We start from the raw sequence: 22,960 nt of genomic DNA, 5'->3' as shown, positions 1-22,960 counted from the left end.
TGTGGCGAAGGGGCTTGCGTAACTCAGTGAAGCCATAAGCTATGCCGTGCAGGGCCACCCAAGATGGACAGGTCATGGTGGAGAGTTCTGACAAAATGTGGTCCACTGGAGAAGGAAATGGCAACCCACTCCAGTATTCTTGCCAAGAAAACCCCATGGAACATATCACAAGGCTAAAAGATATGACGCCGGAAGATGAGCCCCTCAGGTCGGAAGGTGTCCAATATACTACTAGGGAAGAGCAGAGAGAATTTCCAAGTAGCGTCAGAAAGAGTGAAGCGGCTGGGCCAAACCCGAAAGGACACTCAGCTGTGGATGTGTCTGGTGGTGAAAAGAAAATCCGATGCTGTAAAGAACAATATTGTTTAGGAACCTGGAGTGTAAGATCAATTAATCAAGGTAAGCTGGAGGTGGTCAAACATGAGATGGCAAGACTGAACATCGACATCTTGGGAATCGGCGAACTAAAATGGACAAGCATGGGCAAATTTAATTCAGGTGACCATCATATCTACTACTGTGGGCAAGAATCCCTTAGAAGAAATGGAGTAGCACTCATAGTCAACAAAAGGGTGGGAAAAGCAGTACTGGGGTACAATCTCAAAAACAATAGAATGATCTCAGTACGAATCCAAGGCAAACCATTCAACGTCACAGTAATTCAAGTCTATGCCCCAACCACTGAGGCCGAAGAAGCTGAGGTTGATCGGTTCTATGAAGACCTACAACACCTTCTAGAACTAACACACACAAAAAAGATGTCCTCTTCATCATAGGGGATTGGAATGCTAAAGTAGGAAGTCAAGAAATCACCGGGATAACAGGCAAGCATGGCCTTGGTGTACAAAATGAAGCAGGACAAAGGCTAATAGAGTTTTGCCAAGAGAACACGCTGATCATAGCAAACACTCTTTTCCAACAGCACAAGAGGTGACTCTACACATGGACATCACCAGATGGTCAATATCGAGATCAGATTGATTATGTCCTTTGCAACCAAAGATGGAGAAGCTCTATACAGTCAGTAAAATCAAGACCTGGAGCTGACTGTGGCTCAGATCATGAGCTTCTTCTTGCAAAATTTCGGCTTAAATTGAAGAACGTGGGGAAAACCACTAAATCATTCAGGTATGACCTAAATCATGTCCCTTATGAATATACAGTGGAGGTGAGGAATAGATTTCAGGGATTAGACCTGATAGACAGAGTGCCTGAGGAACTATGGACGGAGGTCCGTAACATTGTTCAGGAGGCAGCAACTCAATCCATCCCAAAGAAAAAGAAATGCAAGAAAGCAAAGTGACTGTCTGATGAGGCTTTACAAGTAGCTGAGGAAAGAAGGGAAGTGAAAAGCAAGGGAGAAAGGGGAAGATATACCCAACTGAATGCAGAGTTCCAGAGAATAGCAAGGACAGACAAGAAGGTCTTCTTAAATGAACAATGCAAAGAAATCGAGGAAAACAATAGAATGGGGAAGACTAGAGATCTTTTCAAGAAAATCGGAGATCTCAAGGGAACGTTTTGTGCCAAGATGGGCATGATAAAGGACAAAGAAGGCAGGGATGTAACAGAAGCAGATGCGATTAAGAAGAGGTGGAAAGAACACACAGAAGAACTATACAGGAAAGATCTTAATGTCCCTGATAGCCATGATAGTGCGGTCACTGAACTTGAGCCAGACATCCTCGACAGTGAAGTCAAGTGGGCCTTAGGAAGCATTACTAACAAAGCTAGCGGAGATGACAGTATTCCAGCTGAGCTATTTAAAATCCTCAAAGATGATGCTGTTAAAGTGCTGCACTCAATATGCAAACACATTTGGAACACTCAACAGTGGCCACAAGACTGGAAAAGGTCAGTTTACATTCCAATTCCAAAGAAGGGCAATGCCAAAGAGTGTTCGAACTACCGTACAATTGCGCTCACTTCACATGCCAGCAAGGTTATGCTCAAAATCCTACAAGGTAGGCTTCAGCAGCATGTGAACCGCGAACTACCGGAAGTACAAGCTTTCGAAGAGGCAAAGGAACTAGAAATCAAATCGCCAAGATTCACTGGATCATGGAGAAAGCAGGAGAATTCCAGAAAAAATGTCTATTTCTGCTTCATTGACTACGCTAAAGCCTTTGATTGTGTGGATCACAACAAACTGTGGCAATTTCTTAAAGAGATGGGAGTACCAGACCACCTTACCTGTCTCCTGAGAAACCTGTATGAGGGTGAAGAAGCAACAGTAAGAACCGGACGTGGAACAACCAATTGGTTCAAAATCGGGAAAGGAGTACGACAAGGCTGCATATTGTCGCCCTGCTTATTTAATTTATATGCAGAATACATCATGAGAAACGCCGGGTTGGAGGAATCACAGGTCAGAATTAAGATTGCCGGGAGAATTATCAACAACCTCAGATACGCAGACGATACCACCCTAATGGCAGAAAGCGAAGAGGATCTAAAGAGCCTCTTGTTGAGGGTGAAAGTGGAGAGTGCAAAAGCTGGTTTGAAACTCAACATTAAAAAAACCAAGATCATGGCATCTGGCCCCATCACTTCCTGGCATATAGAAGGGGAAGAAATGGAAGCAGTGACAGATTTTACTTTCTTGGGCTCCAAGATCACCGCAGACGGTGACTGTAGCCATGAAATTAAAAGACGCTTGCTCCTTGGGAGGAAAGCTATGGCAAACCTAGACAGCATAAGAAGCAGAGACATCACCTTGCCGACAAAGATTCGCATAATCAAAGCTATGGTTTTCCCAGTAGCAACATATGGCTGTGAGAGCTGGACTATAAGGAAGGCTGAGCGCCGAAGTATTGATGCTTTCGAACTGTGGTGCTGGAGAAGACTCTTACGAGTCCCCTGGACTGCAAGGAGGTGAAATCAGTCAATCCTAGGGATGGCAAAGAATTCCACCACAGATTCCAGTGAGGCCGAATGCACTGGCATTCGCCCCCCCGGAATCCGTGGTGGGATGGCCTCCTGCCCCCCTCCCACCCTGTGGTATCCCTGCGGGGCCGGCGGTGTGGCGGTGGCGGCAGCTGATCTCCAGGCCAGCTGCGGCTGGGCGCAGCGTATGCAAATGGCGGCAGCTACGGTGGCCGTTTGCGTTCGCTATTTTTAGCCATTCTAGCCTACATAAATATTTATGTAGACTAGAACGGTGAAAAATAGCAAACACAAATGGCAGCCACCGTAGCCGCCGCCATTTGCGTACACGTTTTTTTTTACTTTGCCATGATAGGCTAGATAAATATTTATGTAGCCTGGAACGGTTAAGTACAGGGACGCAAATGGCTACGGCAGCTGCCATTTGTGTCCCTGCAGGCTGCCCAGCGGCCAGATGTCAGCTGCAGGCGGCCGGAGCCAGCCGGCGGCTCTGCGGCTTGGCTGTGGAGTGGAGCCGGCCAGGCAGGATTCCAGGGGGGGAGGGACAGAGCGCCTCCCCCCCCCCCGTTGAGGATTCCAGGAGGAGGGACAGAACGCCTCCCCCCCCCCCAGCAGAAACAGAACAGAACGGAAGGTAAGTGTTCCGTCCATCCCTAGTCCATCCTCAAGGAAATCAACCCTGAGTTCTCATTGGAAGGACAGATACTGAAGCTCAAATATTTGGCCACCTAATGCGAAGAGAAAACTCCCTGGAAAAGACCCTGATGCTGGGAAAGATCGGAGGCAAAAGGAGAAGGGGATGGCAGAGGATGAGATGGCTAGATAGCATCACTGATGCAATGAATATGAACTTGACTTGAGCATACTCCGGGAGAGAGTGGAGGACAGGAAGGCCTGGCGTGCTATGGTCCATGGGGTCACAAAGAGTCGGACACAACTTAACGACTGAACGACAGCAACAAGCAGGCCTGAGAGCTTTTTGGAGACTGAAAGCACAAAGCAGTGTGCTTTGATATGAGGGCTGCGCCACTCCATACAAACCCCCTACAGTTCCCCCCCTCCAACCTTAAAGAGCCTCTGTGACTGAATCAGTGGCATAACAGGCAGAAATTCAACAGGCAGAGCTTCTTTCATCACAACACCTTCATATGCGCAAAATGCTGTACCTGTTGCATTGGTGCCACAGGGAGCTTAATTTCAAATGTGAAAGCTCTGTTGGTCAAACCTGTCTACAGTTCACTCCTGATCTAGAATATTAATCCCATGTACTCAACAGGGCCCCTTCATGGATCACTGCCTTGTTGTGGCGAAGGGGCTTGCGTAACTCAGTGAAGCCATAAGCTATGCCGTGCAGGGCCACCCAAGACGGACAGGTCATGGCAGAGAGTTCTGACAAAATGTGGTCCACTGGAGAAGGAAATGGCAACCCACTCCAGTATTCTTGCCAAGAAAACCCCATGGAACGTATCACAAGGCTAAAAGATATGACGCCGGAAGATGAGCCCCTCAGGTCGGAAGGTGTCCAATATGCTACTGGGGAAGAGCAGAGGGTATTTCCAAGTAGCGCCAGAAAGAGTGAAGCGGCTGGGACAAACCCGAAAGGACACTCAGCTGTGGATGTGTCTGGCGGTGAAAAGAAAATCCGATGCTGTAAAGAACAATATTGTTTAGGAACCTGGAATGTCAGATCAATGAATCAAGGTCAGCTGGAGGTGGTCAAACATGAGATGGCAAGATTGAACATCGACATCTTGGGAATCAGCGAACTAAAATGGACAGGCATGGGCGAATTTAATTCAGGTGACCATCATATCTACTATTGTGGGCAAGAATCCCTTAGAAGAAATGGAGTAGCACTCATAGTCAACAAAAGGGTGGGAAAAGCAGTACTGGGGTACAATCTTAAAAATGATAGAATGATCTCAGTACGAATCCAAGGCAAACCATTCAACGTCACAGTAATTCAAGTCTATGCCCCAACCACTGAGGCCGAAGAAGCTGAGGTTGATCGGTTCTATGAACCTACAACACCTTCTAGAACTAACACCAAAAAAAGATGTCCTCTTCATCATAGGGGATTGGAATGCTAAAGTAGGAAATCAAGAAATCACCGGGATAACAGGCAGGCATGGCCTTGGTGTACAAAATGAAGCAGGACAAAAGCTAATAGAGTTTTGCCAAGAGAACACGCTGATCATAGCAAACACTCTTTTCCAACAGCACAAGAGGCGACTCTACACATGGACATCACCAGATGGTCAATATCGAAATCAGATTGATTATGTCCTTTGCAGCCAAAGATGGGGAAGCTCCATACAGTCAGTAAAAACAAGACCTGGAGCTGACTGTGGCTCAGATCATGAGCTGCTTCTTGCAAAATTTCAGCTTAAATTGAAGAACGTGGGGAAAACCACTAAACCGTTCAGGTATGACCTAAATCATATCCCTGATGAATATACAGTGGAGGTGAGGAATAGATTTCAGGGATTAGACCTGATAGACAGAGTGCCTGAGGAACTATGGACGGAGGTCTGTAACATGGTTCAGGAGGCAGCAACGAAATCCATCCCAAAGAAAAAGAAATGAAAGAAAGCAAACTGGCTGTCTGATGAGGCTTTACAAGTAGCTCACGAAAGAAGGGAAGCGAAAAGCAAGGGAGAAAGGGGAAGATATACCCAACTGAATGCAGAGTTCCAGAGAATAGCAAGGAGAGACAAGAAGGCCTTCTTAAATGAACAATGCAAAGAAATCGAGGAAAACAACAGAATGGGAAAGACTAGAGATCTCTTCAAGAAAATTGGAGATCTCAAGGGAACGTTTTGTGCAAAGACGGGCATGATAAAGGACAAAGAAGGCAGGGACCTAACAGAAGCAGATGAGATTAAGAAGTGGTGGCAAGAATACACAGAAGAACTATACAGGAAAGATCTTAATGTCCCTGATAGCCATGATAGTGCGGTCACTGAACTTGAGCCGGACATCCTAGAGAGTGAAGTCAAGTGGGCCTTAGGAAGCATTAGTAACAACAAAGCTAGCGGAGATGACAGTATTCCAGCCGAACTATTTAAAATCCTAAAAGATGATGCTGTTAAAGTGCTGCATTCAATATGTCAACAAATCTGGAACACTCAGCAGTGGCTACAAGACTGGAAAAGGTCAGTTTACATTCCAATTCCAAAGAAGGGCAACGCCAAAGAGTGTTCAAACTACCGCACAATTGCGCTCATTTCACATGCCAGCAAGGTGATGCTCAAAATCCTACAAGCTAGGCTTCAGCAGTATGAGAACTGAGAACTACCGGAAGTACAAGCTGGGTTTAGAAGAGGCAGAGGAACTAGAGATCAAATCGCCAACATTCGCTGCATCATGGAGAAAGCAAGAGAATTCCAGAAAAACGTCTATTTCTGCTTCATTGACTACGCTAAAGCCTTTGATTGTGTGGATCACAACAAACTGTGGCAAATTCTGAAAGTGATGGGAGTACCAGACCACCTTACCTGTCTCCTGAGAAACCTGTACGAGGGTCAAGAAGCAACAGTAAGAACCAGACATGGAACAACCGAGTGGTTCAAAATTGGGAAAGGAGTACGACAAGGCTGCATATTGTCACCCTGCTTATTTAATTTATATGCAGAGTACATCATGAGAAATGCTGGGTTGGATGAATCAGAGGTCGGAATTAAGATTGCTGGGAGAATTATCAACAACCTCCGATATTCAGACGATACCACCCTAATGGCAGAAAGTGAAGAGGATCTCAAGAGCCTCTTGTTGAGGGTGAAAGAGGAGAGTGCAAAAGCTGGTTTGAAACTCAACATTAAAAAAACTAAGATCATGGCATCTGGCCCCATCACTTCCTGGCATATAGAAGGGGAAGAAATGGAAGCAGTGACAGATTTTACTTTCTTGGGCTCCAAGATCACCGCAGACGGTGACTGTAGCCATGAAATTAAAAGACGCTTGCTCCTGGGGAGGAAAGCTATGGCCAACCTAGACAGCATAGTAAGAAGCAGAGACATCACCTTGCCGACAAAGGTCCGTCTAATCAAAGCTATGGTTTTCCCAGTAGTAATGTATGGCTGTGAGAGCTGGACTATAAGGAAGGCTGAGCGCCGAAGAATTGATGCTTTCAAACTGTGGTGCTGGAGAAGACTCTTACGAGTCCCCTGGACTGCAAGGAGGTCCAATCAGTCCATCCTAAAGGAAATCAACCCTGAGTGCTCATTGGAAGGACACATAATGAAGCTGAAGCTCCAATATTTTGGCCACCTAATGCGAAGAGAAAACTCCCTGGAAAAGACCCTGATGCTGGGAAAGACTGAAGGCAAAAGGAGAAGGAGACGGCAGAGGATGAGATGGCTAGATAGCATCACGGATGCAATGAATATGAACTTGAGCACGCTACGGGAGAGAGCGCAGGACAGGAAGGCCTGGCGTGCTATGGTCCATGGGGTCACAAAGAGTCGGACACGACTGAACGACTGAACAACAACTCAACAGGGGAAGGAACGTAGAATGTCTGGCAGCGAAGGCTGTAGTCATGCTGCATAATGCGATGGGATAAAAGCACCCTGCACAGACTCAGAGGCACCCCTTCCAACATTAACCCGCACATGCTCAAACTCTTTCTTTCTTTCCTTAAATCAAGGTTGGCAAGCAGTTTTCTGTTTTGTTATTTTTGTTCTAACTAATCAGGAAACTGGAAGCAGTTGCAAAGCATGAAATGGCAACAGGTACGAGACGTTACAATTTTGGGCTGCACAGCTGAAGCAATGCAACGTGACCATCTAAAGGGGGGGTGAAAGATCGTTGGGGTCCAAACTTACCTAGCTGCATCGCTGCTTTTAAGGAAGAGGCATTTGGCTGGGATTTAAATAAGAGCACAGCTATTCCCTATTGCCAGGGCATGCTTTCCCTCTTAGTTGCAGTTCAACTCACCTGTTTCTTCAGCCCTGGACCCGCCTCTGCCCCAGACCCTCTCACTTCTTATCTTTGGAAGATGCCACCTGCAAAGATCAAATCCTAAATGAACACTTTTGCTCCTGAGAAATGCTCGCTCTCTGTCTGTCTGTCTCTCTCTTTCAGCCGCAAAGCAGTTTCACTTTCCATTTCTTCTAAGAATGTGGTTCTTTCATTTCCCATTTCGAGGGTGAGGCCAAATTAAGAAGTGTACTGTCTGTGCCCCGTAATCCACAGGATGGGCTAAATGTACATACGTCCCTGGCAAGACCAGAAGAATCCCCCACAAACAATTAAAGGAAAGTTCTCTTCTTTGCCTGCCCAGGCATGTCCAACTCCAAAGCTGGCACCTCTCCAACATGTCAAGTTGAAATCTCTTTGCAGAGAGATGATACATGGACTTTGCTTGGCTCAAAATCGACTAACCACTAAGTCAAGGCTAGACTTTGGGCTATCTGTCATTCGGGGGGGGGGGGGCTGTCACTTGCAGGATGAAACTGGGGCAAAGTTTCTCATCGTGTTACCCGCAAGCAAAGCCAGAGTGACTGGACTGGGATCCTTCCAAGCCAGGGCTCTATCCTGATTGTTGCCACCTCTGCTTCTGACAAGGACCATGCGCCTTTAACATTTGTGCATGGCATGGGCACGAATTCAAGCAGCGAAGCTTTCACCAGCACTACACCTATGCATACGGAAAGGTTTCCTCTGTTGACTGTCTTCCCCTTTTCTCTATTACATTTTTATCCCACCCCCTCTTAAAGCAGCTCAGGGAGTTGTACTGCTTTCTTTCCCCTCCCCCATATTGTCCTCACAACAACCCTGCAAAGTAGGAGAGGCCGGGAGAGAGTAACTGGCTGAAAGTCAACCTGTGAGCATCGTGGCTTAGTGGGGATTTGAGCACAGACCGGGCCCAATCGGGCAGGCTAACCCAGCCTTCCCCAACATGCCCCCCCAGATGTGTTGGACTACAACTCCCATCATTCCCCAGCCAGACAAACAGTGCCATGTTCTCCCCCACCACCACCACCACACACACACACATACACCCACACACAATAGCCCTCAACACTCTCTGTCACATCCTTTTGACTTTTCATCCCTTTTTCTCATCCTGGATCTCTGGCATGTTAACAACTGTTCCTATTTCTAAAGAAAACGATGCAGAGCTATTTTACCACCAGGGTTGCCTGGTTTTCAGCAGAACTAAATCCAGTGACCCAGTGTAGGTTATTTTCTACCACATCCAGAACTGGATTTCTTTCCTCTGCTTTGAGCACTATTTTAGATTCCGTTCTCCAGTTCACAACGGAACTCCATTCAGACGGAAGACAGAGGAAGTGGCAAACCGAAAGCTAATGGCAAATGTCCTAGGGCAGCCTTCCCTAACCTGGTCCCCTCCAGATGTTTTGGACTACAACCCCTGTCAGCCCCAGCTGACATAGCCATTGTCCAGGGATGATGGGAGCTGTAGTCCAACACATCGAAAGAGGGAAACAGGTTGGGGAAAGGCTGTCCTAGGGGTTAAATATGTGGCGGATCCATAGAATATAATACCCCAAGAAGGGGTTCGGTGGGGACCTTTGCCCAGGGCTGCGCTGCAACCAGTTTGCACATGTACCAAAGTAGGCCTTAAATCACATTTGCAGGGCTCCCCCTCCCCTGCTTTTACTGTCAACTGCAGTGGCTGCTTGGCCAAGTTCCAGCTTGTGTCTAGCAGCGTTTCATTCTGGTGGGTTCAAGGAAGGAAACATGGCAACGTTGCAGCACTGCAGAACTGACATGGCACTGTGGTTGTTTCCAAAGGAAGTGTGCATTTCCATTTCCTATTGTCCACAGAAAGAGAGGATCAGTCATGAGGTCCAGTCAGGCTGTGTGCTGTTCATGCAGTTTTATTATCATCATACAGTAGAAACAAGACAGAAACACAACCGGCAATCATATGAGAACAAACCACCCGGTACCCCTACAGGTCAAAAGTCCAACTCCCCAAAGGTTTCATTCAGCAGGAGATATATATATATACCTCGAATCACACCTGGAGCTGAAGGAAAAAAGCAGCATGTGCATCAAAGAGCCACTACATGCAACCCAAACCCACACAGTTGACTTGTATCCTGACCTGCTCTCAAATTCTGCATTTTTCCTAGTGGACAAGTATTTAAAGGAAACCAGGATCCACATTCCGTTGCTAGCTTTTCACTTCCCTTCTGGAAAAGGGTTTTCCCCCCACTTCCTTGAGTAAAATTATGACAAGAATATGTAAAGATACAAAACTTGTTCCGTGACAGCTGAGTAAACATGAAGAATAAGCTGAGAGCTATCCCTTCGTTTGATCCCCAGTAGGTTTTCATAATATGTACATATTTTTGCTCTTTGGTAAAATTAAGGGGCCTTCCTTCTGACATCATGTGTGCTTGGATTAGAGTGTTAGTGCCAATGGATGGAGAGTTAGGATAGAATAAACATTTACTAAAGGCAGGGAGAAATGATAGAAGGGGCCATGAGTGGCACATGAAGCAGACAGAAGATGGATCTTCTAGAGTATCTTCTTATGCCTTATTTTTGGCTGGGGACAGTGGGATTTCAGTGGGCGGAGAAGGATCACTTTCAAAAATTATGTCACGGCAGAAGAGGATATCATGCTCACCTAGACCAAGCTTGTAGTGCCAGATGTACACTTTGGCTCCAGGCTGCAGAGTTATAGTGACTGACTCAGAAACATCAGTGGCTTCATTCCAATTCTCTTTCTCAGTGTTGACATTCTTGCCTCCGTATTTAGCAGACAGGGAGAGCTGATGCTTGAACAAAGATGCAGTGAGGGCTCCAGATTCATAGGTGTAGGACATGCCCACTTGCCAGCTGTGTTCCACGCTCTCCATCTTCTCCTTGGAGTATCCCACCTTCTTTGTGATAGTCTTATTCCAAGTAATGGCCATATCAGAGTCGTTGGTGAGGGTCTTGAGAGCCTCCCATGTTCCATGAGCTGGGCCAAGAGTCACACTCAACCCGCCAGGAAGGAAGGGGATCACGTCTGCGTGGAAGGAGAAGGACTGGGCATTCGCATACTCGGCAAAGTTGGTGGAGGCGACATATTCGATACCCCATGTATCATGTGGCTTCACGAAGTAGTAGTAGTTTTTGGTACCCCAGTAGTAGAGGCCATTCCTGCAGTTTTCGTCCAGGGTGTATTCAACCGCTTTCTCATCAGTGGCAAGGTCCTTGACCTTCCGGTAGGTGTTCTTCTTCTTGTAGATTATGTAGAAGTGCCCATAGGCAGCAAAGTAGTGGTCACCACCACGGCACTTGTTGTCGAGCGTCTGCACCACGCCGTCCGTGTTTTCGTGGAGGTTGGTGACGCGGCGGAAGCTGTTGCCCTTGATGATGTAGAAGTAGCCGTCTTCGTCAGCCAGGTAGTGATCGCCACCCTGGCAGGCGTGATGTAAGTCGAAGACTCTCAGGTTCTCCCCCTTGTTGAAGTTGTTGGAGCGCATGTACACGTTGAGGTCGCCCCGGATGATATAGTAATTCTCATCTACCCCACAGAAGTCGACCCTGGGGGCCTCATGCTTGGGCACAATTGCAGACATACTGGTAGATACTGAAAAGAGGAAAGGACACATTCTTATCAAGCCATCTGTTAAGACTGATTGGTATTTTGAAAGAATACAATTCCATTAATTCTCATTTAAACTGCATTCCAGTGGGGAAATCATTGGTTCTATCCATCCGAACTGCAAGAATGGTTTGCATTTTAATCTAAAAGGTTTCTTTCCTGCTCTATGAACTCTAGTATACCAGAGTATACCAACTACGCCCTTATCTGGACAGAGATAGCCTAGCTACAGTTATCCATGCTCTAATAACTTCTCGTCTGGATTACTGCAATGCGTTATACGTGGGGCTGCCTTTGAAAACGGTCCGGAAACTTCAGCTGGTCCAAAATAGGGCAGCAAGATTGTTAACACGGACTGGCCTGCGAGCTCATATTACGCCAGTACTTTTGCAGCTGCACTGGCTGCCAGTCCATTTCCGGGCCCAATTCAAAGTGCTGGTGTTAACATTCAAAGCCCTTAATGGCTTGGGGCAAGGTTACCTGAAGGATCGCCTCCTCCCATATGTGCCTGCCCGGTCCTTAAGATCATCATCAGCGGCCCTTCTCCGTGAGCCCCTGCCAAAGGAAGTGAGGCGGGTGGCTACTAGGAGGAGGGCTTTTTCGGCTGTGGCACCCCGGCTCTGGAATGAGCTCCCTAGTGAGGTTCACCTGGCGCCTACATTGTATTCCTTTCGGCACCAGGTGAAGACCTTTTTATTTTCCCAGGCATTTTAGCATTTTAGCTTTCTAAATTTTTATCTTTGCTGTTTTAAATCTGTATTTTAAACTCCTGTACTGCTGCTAGGTTTTATTGTGGTTGTATTGTTATATTGTGGTTTTAATGTTCTATATATTTTAAATTGTTTTATTGTGTGTTGTTTAGTTTTAATTTTTGTGAACCGCCCAGAGAGCTTCGGCTATTGGGCGGTATAGAAACGAAATAAATAAATAAATAAATAAATAAATAGTATTCTGTTTCCAGCATTACTCCATCCACTGGGGAAGCTTGACACAGCAAATAAATTGTCGACAGCCTTATAAAGCCTAAGCCCCACCCCTGAAAGGCGCCCAAGAGGTGGTACAGGCCAGATTGTAATGCTCCATGGACAGGATTAGGCCTGTGTGCCAGACGTTCTGCGCCCCAGCCATAACGCAATACAGTGACTGAGAGATGCTAATTACAATGAGTTTTGTATCTTCCAAATTCGGAGGTTTCTGATCATCCAATGCAGGGCAGGAGGAGCAGGGTGGGAGGAGCAAGAGTGCTTCAGAGTGGGGAGGAAGGAGGCTGGAGAGGCCTCAAGATATGTAGTGGCAACTTCAGAAGTGCAGGGTCCCTTCCTGACCCTCACAGCCACACCCCCTTCTAAGATTATACAACCTGGTAAGATATACAGCCTTCATCTGGGCTCCAAAAACAGAGCAGCTGAGAGTAAGGCAGTGGTATTTCACTTGGACGTCTGAGGGGAAAATGCAGGGGTGTTCAAATCTTTTTCACTCACTCACTCACTCAAACACAAACATTTTAGGTTTTCAAAATATGATACTCTATGGAAGCTTCACCCTCTCAACTCAGCCCTCATGGACAGATCCCTTCTCATTGAAACAGCCCCCTTGCACACTCCCTTAGCACCCCGACATTACCCGTTAGCCTTCCCTAAGCTCCTTCATTATATCTCCCCCCCTCCCTCTCCAACAGAAACATCCACACACCCAGCTGGATTGAACTACACACACACACAGAGAGAGAGAGAGAGAGAGAGAGAGAGAGGTGAGTGGTAAATTTGGAAATGCAGGAGCTTATTGTGACAGTCTCCAAGGGCAGTCCAAAAATTTCAGGCAGCTGTGTCAATCCATATCAACAAACCAGTTCTGGGAGTTTTCATCTCCACCAGGAGCAGGTCTTTGGTAAAGCGAAGAGGTCTTACTTGCCCATTCCAGACCAAGTCATCCCAAATCCTTTGCCTTCCAACATGGAACAATATATTGTTGCTTGGAAAATTCATTCCCCTCACAGCTACAGTGAGGATCGCAGCTAAGCTCAGAGGGAACAGGGAATTCCGAGGGGGGTGGCGGATGACATCAGAGTCCCTGCTCATGAAAAAGTGCTGGGGCTGCATCCCTGCGAGCCCTGCCTCCACTACACCACTGCTCAGGATAAACCGTATCCCAGCTTCTCCAGTCTCCTACCCTCCCTGCCCACCAAAATGCCTCCTTTTCCCCCTCTCTGAGCTCGTGTTCCCAACTTCGGAGGTCAGCCGGCGTGGTTCTTTCCGCGCCAGCTGTAAGGTGTCAGGGAAGTGGGGGTGGATCTCCAGCTCCATCTTCTGAGATCAGAGTGCTGCCTCAGAGGGGGGAGGGGGATACCCCAGTATGCTAGGGCTCCTCAGGCAAAGTCGAGGGGCCATAGGATTGCTCCCTAAAGTTGCTAGTCTTTAAGGTGCTGTTGGGGTACTTCCAAATAAACATGCGTAAAATTGTGCTGTGAGGTTGCAGTGCACTTCCTGCGGAGCAAGTCACACTGATTTCATGAGATCAGGCCAGCATGGATCAGCCCCAGGCAATCCAGACACTAACTTAAATGCTTCTAGTTTATATATGAAATGTCTGTACAGTGTATATGAGCAATTGTCTACCAGTGTTAATTGGTTATATGAATGTTGAATGTTAACTTTACATTTGTTTTCTTGTTACAAAAATAAATGCAAAAACAAGACAACTAACATGCATGGTCCCTCCAATTTTGCTTCATAGTACATGAAACAACTTGTGTAGCTGCTACTAACAAGGACACTCTATGAACTCCTAATTCATCTTCTTCTGTGATTATTATTGGTAATACTAGAAGTAGTCATAATGGATTTATGTCATCATTGTGCGTTATATACATTAGCTCATCCTTCCCCAGACTGGTGCCCTCCAGATGTTTTGGACTACAACCCCCAGCATTCCTGACCACTGGCCATGCTGGGTGGAGATGGTGGGAGTTGAAGTACAAAATATACTGGAGGGATCCAGCTTGGGGAATGCTGCATTAGCTGGACGAAATGAAAGGTCTTGTTACACCTACATCTGTAGGTGCTACAGAGAAAGGACACCCTGCTTCATCCAGGTGCTATCTCCACACATAACACACAACCATCAAACTGGCAATACACACTTGCTCTAGACTTCAGTCTGCACTGCAGAGACACCTCTCATCAGCCTGCTCATACTCACCTAAAGCTGCTCTTGACACCAGGTGCGGATCCTGCAGGGTTATCTGGCAAGATGCTGGGTGAGACAGAGCTCCAGAACTGGAGATTATATAGCCTCAGGATGCTCTCCCTCCACCTCTCTTCTGATATCGTAGGGGCTCAGACTTGGGCGTGTCTTAATCCCCCTGTCAGTATCACACCTTGCAGGGATTATCGGCTGTCGCAATGGCAAAAAGAATGACACCACCCAGAAAAGTGGTTTTGTGGGGACCGCGCCAATCCACTGTCTGCCAGGGGCAGTGATCCAGGAGTCTACCACAAACTGATGCTTAGAGAGCTGACGTGGCATTTGGAGACCTGAATTCAAGTTCTGCCACTGTGTGCGGCCTGGACAAGTCATGATCTCTCAGCTGCAGTCCCACCACCACCACCTGTAAACAGCAGTGGCCTACCCCACAGGTTTGTTGTGAGGATAAACTCAGTTAAGAAACAAAAATCCTAACTTCATGTGTACATCGATGGGGTCTGATCTGGCTGTGACCAACCAAAACAGAGGTTGGGGTGGACAACTTGATGAAATGGCGACCTGTGAAAAATGCAAATTCCATGTTGAGGATACTCAGGAAAGCACTTAAACTTCCAATCTCATACTGCCTTTATGCAAACCTATGGTGCAGCCACACTTAGAATACTGTGTACACTTCTGCTCACCGCACCTCAAAAAGGATATTGCAGAGGTGGAAAAGGTGCGGAAAAGGGCACCCAGAAGGATCAAGGGGCTGGAGCAACTCCCCTGTGAGGAAAGCGTTGCAATAGAGACACCTCTATTGCCAGTAAGTAAGGAATAACTGGAACTATTTATGTAATTGAGGCCTACAGCCTCTAACGACAGTCAGCCGTCTTACGACAACATACATCTAACACAATGGCGGTTCTTCATCTTCCCAGGCTGCCTCTGGGAAGCTCCTGCCCCTCCTACCACGATTAAGTCTACATTCAGCACAGTGCGACTTCATGCGTTTACCACAGAAAGGTTACAACAAACAGCACTTTGTCCGAGAGCCCAGTTTTCGCTGCTCCTCCAACGGGCACCATGGCGGTTTGCCTGCCCTGTGCCTACCCCCATTGGGGAGGACATGGGGCAGGTGAAGAACCTCCTGCTCAACTGCGGGGGTGGGGGGTATAGGGTAAGGGAATCCCTGTTGTTATCTCCAATCAGTGACCAGAAATAACAGCCGGGTTTCCTTTCCCCACTACCCCAAAGATGGAGTGGATTTGCAGAGGGGCTAGTCTGAACAGACCAGCCTGGTGGTCCAATTTGGCCCATGAGACAGACATTCACCATCCCTGGGCAACAACATTTGAGGCTCCTGAGTTCAGAAAAAAGGAGAGTAAGTGGAACATGGTAAAAGTGTATAAAATTATGCATGGCGTGGAGGAAATGGATGACCCCAGGATCTAGTCTTATGAGAGAGGGGCAGAAAAACTTCCCCCTCTCTCATAACCCTGGGTCATCCATTGAAGCTGAATGGTGGGAGAGTCAGGACAGATAAAAGGACGTCCTTCTTAACACAGATCATATGGAATTCGCTACTACAAAACAAGGCCACCAATTTGGATGGCTTTAAAGGAGGATTAGAGAAATTCATGGAGGAGACAGCTCTCCGTGGCTACTAGTCATGATGGCTGCATATTACCTGCAGCATCACCGCTGGTATGCCTGCATCTGAACTGCAGTTCTGATTATGTCATGTTATCAGGTCATGTCATGTTATCTGCTGTCCTTGTCCTAAGTTATATGTGGAACAAATGTCTAGACCGCTCAAATTAAGGATCACAGAGCACAAAAGCAAGATCCGCGCATCGGGTGCAGAAGCCCCACTGACTACGCATTTTGTGCCACAACTTCATCCACCTGACTCCTTGAATGGTTTTGCTCTAGAACATGAACGTACAGTGTTGTTTGAAGTATTGGCCAAGAGGGAAGCTTTTGGGATACAGAAACTAAAATCCATGGCTCCAGAGGGTGGAAATGACAAGCTAGATCTGTCTCTCTTTATTTATTTAATTTTATGTCACTGTTTTTCTTTCATTGCTTTTTTCAATTCATTTTAATCTTTTACATTCTTTTCCAGCTACGATATCAACATGCGTGCCTCATATCAACTGGAGCTCAGCTTACATGCATAGTCAAGTTCTTAACTTTAAGCAGCTACTTTGCCTCTTTAACCAATATACTAACGTCACAGCAGCTGATTTTGATTACACCACATAAATTCATCCTGTGGCTTTCTTTCTTTTACAGACAACCTCCTCTTTCAGGAGCAAGATTTGACTAGGAATGCACTTGGTGAGACTAAACCTCTGGGTGTTAATATTTAGCAAACCTCAAGCAACTGTTATCCGTCACGTTTTAAAATGTTTGCCTCAGTTGCCAATAAGATGTTCAAGGAGGCTCGCAAGAAACTTGAAAATACAAGTGACACATCAATAATAAGCAATAATAGCCACCCCAAAGGAGTCTGGGACATCAGGTATTGATGTTGCTTTAACATCAAGGATTCCTAGGCCAGGAGAGCTAAAATTAGCAGCTTGTCAGGCCAAATGTCTGTCTAGAAAGAAAGGTTTTATAGAGTTGTGGAAGGTCATCAGAGAGGGAACAAGGTGGATCTCCCTAGGCATCGAGTTCTAGAGCCACTGAAAAGCCCTAGTGATGGTCTGAAGGCACATGATGCAGCCACTTTGCTGAAGCAGAAAAGATCTGGCTGGTGCTGGCCAAATGGGAAAATGCCTAGAAACCCCGTCTACACTGACTCGTAGATGGGGTTTCTGTAGGCACACTCTCCCTATCTTAACATATGTATGGCACTGCTTGAGTCTCCTGCAGCTGTACAGGGACCCAAAATTTCATTTGGTATATGGGCCCCCACTGAAGTGCCCTTAGCCAATAGAGCAAACCCAACTTCCAGCAAAAAAAAAAGTCATCTGCCTGCAAAGATCACACCATTCTTCAGCACCAATAGCACAGCAGAGCACACAGTGGAGAGATGATGAAAAGGCAACAGAAACTGAGCTCAGGGGAAGCCAGGGCCTGGAGGGTGGGGACACTACGGGATTGTTGTCTGTGTGTGGGCTGGTGGTAGCTAAGTGTGTTTGTGTCTCCTGTGTGAAGAGTGTGTGTGTGTGTGTGTGAGAGAGAGAGAGAGAGAGAGAGAGAGAGGTTTGTGTGAATGGGTATGTGAGGACAGCTTTGCAGGCATGTTCTCTGTTCCGCTTTTGCAATGGGTTTTTATTATTATATGCAAAGGAATGGATTTTGGATGCTCTCAGAACTAACTGCTGGGTTCCAATGACTGTTTTTCTCTGTTGGATAGTAGTAGTAGTAGTAGTAGTAGTAGTATCTGAGGATATTGGTGGTAGTAGTGGTAGGATTTTGTGTGGCTGTGTGGATTCCACCCCCATCCCCTCTTTTGCACTCATGAGCATAAGGTTACTGGATCATACTGATACGTGCATACTATTAATTCAATTAATACGTGCATACTATTAATTCATCAGACTGAGTATGCACGTATTAATAAAATACGTATTAGTAAAACGGAAGGATACAAAATCTGTAAAGGACTGGACAGTAAATCTGTCTCCACGAGGAGTATAATCAAACAATCATAAGTGGTCTAGTGAGGATAACCAGGTTCAGGAATTAATTTAGCCACTTGCTTAGTAATTAAATTGTTGGCACCCTGGAGCAAAATAATCAAAACGGACTCAAAAGAGCAGCCAGGGGGAAACTGCGTGATCAGATATATTAGGGCTTTTCTGGCTTCTAGATAATAGCTACAATTAGGGATGGTGGAGAATTCCGCCACGGATCTCAGTGAGGCCTAATGCCAGTGCATTCGGCCCCCCCAAAACCCATGGCGGAACGAAGCCCCCCACCCCCCCACCCTGCGAAAGGCGCGCGAAACGGAGCACTCACCTGCTGCTGTTCGCACTGCTCTGCAAATGGCGGCCGCATCTGCGGTCACCATTCACTTCACCATTTTAGCCATGATAGGCTACGTAAATACTTATGTAGCCTATCACGGCTAACGCAGGGACGCAGTTATTCCCCCCCCCTTTTTTTTGCCGTGATAGGCTGCGTAAATATTTACATAGCCTATCACGGCAAAAAAAGGGACGCAAATGGTGGCGGCTACGGCGGCTGCCATTTGTGTCCCTGCGCAGCCCAGCAGTGGCTGGATGTCACTGCGGGCTGCCCTGGCTGTCGAGGATTTCGGGAGGAGGGACAGAGCGTCTCCCCCCCCCCACCGCGGATGTACGAAACGAAACAGGTAAGTCATTTCGTACATCCCTAGCTACAATGAAATAGAACGTGCAAGATGGACTCCACCCCAACATGGCTACAGGGGCAGCATCTGTTGTTCATTGGAGTTTTATTAAATCTGCCCTCTAATAGTTTGGAGGGGAGGGCATTAAACCTTGCCAAGGAGAATGCCTTCCCATAGTTAGGAATAACCGTCCTAAATAGGACATTCCATCTTTGCAGGGGAGGCAGTAACTAAGAGCCAGTAACTAAGGGGAACATGGTCCCCAAGCAGCTCCTTGGAGCTCCTGATAAGCCATTCCATTCCCCCTCTTTCTGGTTTTCTGCCCCCCTACCCCCAATCGGTCATCATTCTGAAGCCACTGAGTTTGCTGAATCCTCACTGGGCAGTTTGGTTTTTTTCTCTCCCACTTATGATTTCTTCCTCCTAACTGTTTTTTGCACTTCTGCAAACCTCGGTGTTCCACTGCACCTGCAGATACTTCCCTCTTGTGCATGGGTAGGGCCCTTTTGGCTGCATCGGGACCCACACTCAGCAAATGAGTTTGCTATTAGAATTCGTAGGATGAATGAATGTTTGCCAAACAGCCGATGGTCAAACAGCTGCCACAAATTGCTTGGACACCCCTTCTTCTTCTTCTTCTTCTTCGAAATTTGCTTATGTTGTAAAACTGACCACTTCTTCCTGAGAAAGAACATGTGGCTGAATATAATCACATGCTATGTGGGGATTCATTGAAGACGTAATGGGCTTATGATGGATTTGAGCTGTCAGAAAAGGGTCAGGATCACCTGCACGTTCTCTAACCGTCAAAAGATCCAGGCCTGCCTGACTCAAAGCACTAACTTCCCTCCTGGCAGAAGGGAGGCAGGCATACAGAGGCAACAGACGGGTAGATTTCAGTTCAGATGGCACACCTAATGCTTGGACAGCTTTATTCAGAGGAAGACTTTGCAGCATTTTCTGTTACATCCTGGGTCGGCAGGGGTGTAGTGGAGCCAGGGATCACAGGAAAGAAGCGTCGGGACTTTTTGATGATCAGGGATGATGACCTCAAATGCCACCCCCTGCCCTCTCAGGCTTCCCTCTTCCCCCCGAGCTTAGCAGCAACCCTCACACTAGCTGCGGGATTTTCCCAGCAGCAGCATATGTTTGTCAGCTATCCCAAGTGTTTTGGGCTGGCCTGTTCTTGCACAGGAAATTAAGGCCCATTAGCTTTAAAAGCAACCTGCTCCTTATTAATATTTATTTATTTATTTATTTATTTGAGTCATTTCTAGCCACCCAACAGCCGGAGCTCTCTAGGTGGCTCACAAAAATACACACCTCAATACAAGAGAATAAAAACACAATATAAAATCTCTAACACAAAAAAATTAAAACAATTTATTGAGAGCCAGTGTAGTGTAGTGGTGAGAGTGACGGACTGGGAGCCGGGAGATCCGGGTTCTAGTCCCCACTTGGCCATGGAAGCTCACTGGGTGACTTTGGGCCAGTCACAGACTCTCAGCCCAACCTACCTCACAGGGTTGTTGTTGTGAGGATACAACGGTGAGGAGGAGGAGAATGTAAGCCGCCTTGAGTTCCTTGCGAGAGGGAGAAAGGCGGGGTATAAATGCAATAAATAAATAAATAATTCAAACAGCTAAAACAATTACAGTGAGATACTGGACCTGATAGAACCAACTGACAGAAATGCCCCATCCAATGCCTGGGAGTACAGGACAGTCTTAACCTGGCACTGAAAAGGTGACAGTGTCGTCACCAGGCGCACCTCAGTGAAAAAGCATTCCATAATCGGGAGACCACCACAGAGAAGGCCCTCCCCCTTGTTGCCACCTTCTGAGCCTCCCTTGGAGGTGGCACTCAGAGGAAGGCCCCGGATGTTGATTGTAGTGTCCTGGTAGGTTCAGTTTGGGAGAGGTGCTCCATCAGGTACTGTAGTCCTGAGCCGTGTCAGGCTTTGCAGGTTAAAACCAGCACCTTGAATCGGGTTCAAAACATACAGGCAGCCAATGCAAGTGGGCCAGAGTTGGTCTTACATGCCCAGACATTCTGACCCCCATTATTAATCTGGCTGCCACATTTTGCACAAGCTGCAGCTACTGCACAAGGGCAGCCCCACATAGAGTACACTGCAGTAACCTAACTTGGAGCTTACCAGAGCATAGACAACTGAAGCCAGATTTTCTCCCTCCAGATAGGGGTGTAGCTAAGCCATCAGCTGGAGCTGGTAGAAGCCACTTTGTGCCACTGAGGCTACCTGAGCCTCACGTGACAGAGGTGGCTCTAGGAGGACCCCCAAGCTACCAACCTGCTCCTTTGGGAGGAGTGCAACCCCATCCAGAACAGGATGAGCACCCTCCAGCCGGTCAGGAGAACCACCCACTACGAGCATCTCAGTCTTGTCTGGACTGAGCTTCTCTTTATTAGCCCTCATCCAGTCCATTGTCACAGCCAGGCACCGATCTAGCACATCCAAAGCCTCACCTGGTGAAGATGAAAAGGAGAAGTAGAGCTGCATGTCAGCATCATACTGATGGCAGCACACTCCCACACTCCAGATGATCACACTCAATCGTTTCTTGTCGATGTTAAATAGCATGGGGGACAAAACCAACCCTGAGGAGCCCCATGCTGGGCAATCCACAGGGCTGAGCAACATTCCCCAAGCACCACCTTCTGGAACTGACCATCCAAGTAGCAGTGGAACTACTTCAGTGCAGTACCCCCCACTCCCGGCTGAGAAGGATACCATGGTCGATGGTGTCAAGAGCCCCCGAGTCAACGGGGTCACACTCCCCCAGTCACTGTCTCGACATAGGGCATCGTACAGGGTGACCAAGGCTGCCAAATCCCTCCAGTCATATCAACCGGAAACCCCCCTGGGGTCCTCTGGAAATCATCTGGATCCATTCGCCCCTGGGGTGGACCATCTTAATAGGCTCCCCACTCTTGCAGAGGGGAAAAGTTGCCATCAGTCTAAACCTCAACAGGAGGTGATCTGACCAAGACAAAGGGACGGATTCAAAGTCCCACCCACCCACTTTCAGATCCCCATCCCCAACTGACTAAAAAACCCAAGTTTACAGTGTGCCTTGCTACATCTGCTGGGCCAAAGACATGTTGGAACAGTCCCACGGTCGTCATGGAGGCCATGAAATCCTGAGCCGCCCCAGACAACGTGCCCTTGGCATGGATGTTGACGTCCTCCAAAACCAGCAGCCAGGGGGACCTCAGCATCATATCCGAGACCACCTCTGCAGACTCAGAGTGAGACGGCTGGGTGGTTGGGCGGGCGGCACACCAGCAGAATCTGCTAGCATAACACAAGATGCAGCAGACACTCCAGAATGGTAGTCAGATAGACAGGGAGCCTGGAGAGAGAGAGAGAGAGAGAGTTCTTATAGGCCACGGCAACTGCCCTCCCCTCCCCACACAAGCTTACCCTGATGCTGAACCAAGTACCCTGGTGGGCCCAACTGGGACAGACTAACCCCTCCCTGTTCACCCACCCAGTTCCAGTTTTCTAATGGAGGTGAAAACTACTAGAAATGGCTTGTTGGTTTTGAGATCAATTCTTTCTCCCTGGTGCTGAGAAAAGAAACCCATCAAAAATCTTGAGTTACGGTAATCTTATGCTGTTTAGGGGCATGGGGTAGTATTCGATGTTAGTCCTACTTAGACTAGACCATTGGAATGAATGGGACTTAAGTTAGGCTTTCTTCACACGGAGTTTTTATCCTGCGATTGAGATGCCTCCTTCACGGAATTTTACGAGCTCTTTACATGATGCCGTGACCCTCCAAGGCGTCTCCTGCACTAAATGCCCTTTGTTTTATTTTTAAATAGATCGCAGCGAATGAGCTATCAAATTACCCCATTGTCTTCTGCTGGAGTTTCCTGCGTGAAAAGAGGAAAAGCAGCAAGAAGAGGAGCGAGATCCATGAAAGATAATGGAAGACTCAGATACGGGGAGAAGGAGGGGGAAAGGGGAG

The 22,960-nt window shown here is 47.3% G+C and overlaps 1 protein-coding gene across 13 annotated transcripts in view; it reads right to left on the bottom strand.

Annotated features, from left to right (window-relative positions):
- Positions 1 to 7,990, bottom strand: part of LOC146342388 (uncharacterized) — a 43,078-nt gene extending 35,088 nt beyond the window's left edge. For 8 of the 13 annotated variants that reach the window (XR_014783949.1, XR_014783948.1, XR_014783950.1 and 5 more), the window contains exon 1: positions 7,825 to 7,989. The gene's annotated coding sequence lies outside the window, so the exon portion shown is untranslated. Of the gene's footprint in view, positions 1 to 7,712 lie in introns of all 13 variants that reach the window. The other 5 variants (XM_084806132.1, XM_084806133.1, XM_084806134.1 and 2 more) reach the window with 2 other exon arrangements.
- Positions 7,991 to 22,960: the final 14,970 nt, after the last annotated feature.

Source organism: Heloderma suspectum, chromosome 6 (genome assembly GCF_057233095.1).
Source record: "Heloderma suspectum isolate Gila_16-S chromosome 6, 16-S_ref, whole genome shotgun sequence".
Classification (NCBI taxonomy): Eukaryota; Metazoa; Chordata; class Lepidosauria; order Squamata; family Helodermatidae; genus Heloderma; species Heloderma suspectum.
Note: the sequence above shows the minus strand (reverse complement) of the source record. Positions and strands in the feature narration are given on the sequence as shown.